This window comes from Giraffa tippelskirchi, chromosome 1 (assembly GCF_054371585.1).
Source record: "Giraffa tippelskirchi isolate mGirTip1 chromosome 1, T2T-mGirTip1v1.2.pri, whole genome shotgun sequence".
NCBI lineage: Eukaryota > Metazoa > Chordata > Mammalia > Artiodactyla > Giraffidae > Giraffa > Giraffa tippelskirchi.
This window is the reverse complement of record NC_137275.1, coordinates 175825049-175828772: the sequence shown is the minus strand read 5'-3', so window position 1 is coordinate 175828772 and position 3724 is coordinate 175825049.

Genomic DNA, 3724 nt, shown 5'->3' with positions numbered 1-3724 from the left:
GGTTTTTTTAACATACGCAAATCAATCAATGTAATACACCACATTAACAAATTGAAAGAAAAAAACCATATGGTTATCTCAATAGATGCAGAAAAAGCCTTTGACAAAATTCAGCATCCTTTTATGATTAAAACCCTCCAGAAAGCAGGAATAGAAGGAACATATCTCAACATAATAAAAGCTATATATGACAAACCCACAGCAAACATTATCCTCAATGGTGAAAAATTGAAAGCATTTCCCCTAAAGTCAGGAACAAGGCAAGGATGCCCACTTTCACCACTACTATTCAACATAGTTTTGGAAGTTTTGGCCACAGCAATCAGAGCTGAAAAAGAAATAAAAGGAATACAGATAGGAAAAGAAGAAGTAAAACTCTCACTGTTTGCAGATGACATGATACTCTACATAGAAAACCCTAAAGACTCTACTAGAAAATTACTAGAGTTGATCAATGAATATAGTAAAGTTGCAGGATATAAAATTAACGCACAGAAATCCCTTGCATTCCTATACTCCAATATTGAGAAAACAGAAAGAGAAATTAAGGAAACAATACCATTCACCATTGCATCAAAAAGAATAAAATACTTAGGAATATATCTACCTAAAGAAACAAAAGACTTATATATAGAAAACTATAAAACACTGATGAAAGAAATCAAAGAGGACACAAACAGATGGAGAAATATACCGTGTTCATGGATTGGAAGAATTAATATAGTGAAAATGAGTATACTACCCAAAGCAATCTATAGATTCAATGCAATCCCTATCAAGCTACCAATGGTATTTTTCACAGAACTAAAACAAATCATCTCACAATTTGTATGGAAATATAAGAAACCTCGAATAGCCAAAGCAATCTTGAGGAAGAAGAATGGAACTGGAGGAATCAACCTGCCTGACTTCAGGCTCTACTACAAAGCCACAGTCATCAAGACAGTATGGTACTGGCACAAAGATAGAAATATAGATCAATGGAACAAAATAGAAAGCCCAGAGATAAACCCACGCACATATGGACACCTTATCTTCGACAAACGAGGCAAGAATATACAATGGAGAAAAGACAATCTCTTTAACAAGTGGTGCTGGGAAAACTGGTCAACCACTTGTAAAAGAATGAAACTAGAACACTTCCTAACACCGTACACAAAAATAAACTCAAAATGGATTAAAGATCTAAACGTAAGACCAGAAACAATAAAACTCCTAGAGGAAAACATAGGCAAAACACTCTCCGACATAAATCACAGAAGGATCCTCCATGACCCACCTCCCAGAATATTGGAAATAAAAGCAAAAATAAACAAATGGGACCTAATTAAAATTAAAAGCTTTTGCACAACAAAGGAAACTATAAACAAGGTGAAAAGACAGCCTTCAGAATGGGAGAAAATAATAGCAAATGAAGCAACAGACAAACAATTAATCTCAAAAATATACAAGCAACTTCTGCAGCTGAATTCCCGAAAAATAAATGACCCAATCAAAAAATGGGCCAAAGAACTAAACAGACATTTCTCCAAAGAAGACATACAGATGGCTAACAAACACATGAAAAGATGCTCAACATCACTCATTATTAGAGAAATGCAAATCAAAACCACAATGAGGTATCATTTCACACCAGTCAGAATGGCTGCTATCCAAAAGTCTACAAGCAATAAATGCTGGAGAGGGTGTGGAGAAAAGGGAACCCTCTTACACTGTTGGTGGGAATGCAAACTAGTACAGCCACTATGGAGAACAGTGTGGAGATTCCTTAAAAAACTGGGAATAGAACTGCCATATGACCCAGCAATCCCACTGCTGGGCATATACACCGAGGAAACCAGAATTGAAAGAGACGCGTGTACCCCAATGTTCATCGCAGCACTGTTTACAATAGCCAGGACATGGAAGCAACCTAGATGTCCATCAGCAGACGAATGGATAAGGAAGCTGTGGTACATATACACAATGGAATATTACTCAGCCATTAAAAAAAATACATTTGAATCGGTTCTACTGAGATGGATGAAACTGGAGCCCATTATACAGAGTGAAGTAAGCCAGAAAGAAAAACAACAATACAGTATACTAATGCATATATATGGAATTTGAAAGATGGTAACGATAACCCTATATGCGAGACAGAATAAGAGACACAGATGCATGGAACAATTTTATGGACTCTGAGGGAGAAGGTGAGGGTGGGATGTTCTGGGAGAATAGCATTGAAACATGTATATTATCATATGTGAAACAGAACACCATTCCATGTTCGATGCATGTGACAAGGGCTCAGGGCCGGGGCAATGGGATGATCCAGAAGGATGGGATGGGGAGGGAGGTGGGTGGGGGGTCCAGGAGGGGGAACACATGTAAACCCATGGCTGATTCATGTCAATGTATGGCAAAAACTATTACAATATTGTAAAGTAATTAGCCCCCAACTAAAATAAATAAATTTATAAAAAAAAAACAACATAAAATTTTGCCATTTGCAGCAGCATGGGTTGTCTTGGAAGGCATTATACCAAGTGAAATAAGTCACACAGAAAAAGACAATACCGTATGATATTATTTATATGTGGAATATAAAAAATACAACAAAGTAGTAAATACAAAATATAAACAGACTCATAGATATGGAGAACAAACTAGTGGTTACCAGAGGGAAGCAGAAGGATGGGCAATACAGGGGTTGGGAATTGGGAGGTACAAACTACTGAGTGTAAGATAGGCTCAAGGATATAATGAACAACAAAGAGAACATAGCCAATATTTTGAAACAACTACAAATGGAAAGTAACCTTCAAAAACTATTAACTTTTTTTAATTTTAAAAATAAAGATGTTTTAATTAAGACAAAAAAGAAAGTAAATAAATAGAAATTTTGACATGGAATCAAATATCTGTTTTTGTTTTACAATGCTATATTTTCAAATTAATTGCAAAAATGCACCTGAAGGATCTTACCATCTATTTAGAAAGGATAGAGTTCACTGTCAGAACTCCAGAATTTCTCTGCCCAGCATATTTTATCAGCTCATCCATGTAGTAGCTGACTAGCAATAAGGAAAATGAAGAGGGAGGAGCACAAAATGGCTCTTGTGTTTCTTGGTTGGCTGTCCAGATGCTACTGATACTGGGAAGATAAGAGGGAGGAAACGAAGACTGGGAACAAGGCAGACAACAGGTTAAGTTCAGAAGACTCTACACTGAGGATGTTTTACCAAGCAGTTGATTTCACTGACTTGACACTAGCACTGAAATAGCTAACCCTGTTAAATGAATTACTCATTGAAAGAAGCTGGAGAAAGAAAAAAGCATCCATACTGGGGCACATCCCTGGGTTAATCAGACATTTAGGAAGAGCTTTATGCTGTTCGTAATAAGACAGTTTATAAACAAGTACAATTATGACCAAACATGGAGAGTCAAATATTAAAATTTTTTAAAAATTATAAACTTTCCAAATGTCAACGAAAAGTAGAATTTAATACTATAGCACGTAGGATGTCATGATTAAAAACGTTACTTTCAAAAGTTTATAATAACATTAAAATGTTTATGATAGCGGTTGCTTTTCTTTTAAAGTACATATTATTTAAGCAATGTAAAATTAGGCATAGCAAAACCTGGGAAACAGATGCATCAAAAAGTTAACAGTAACTATTTTGGATGGCAGGAATCTATGAGATTCTTTCTTCTACTTTTCCACATCCTTCAAATT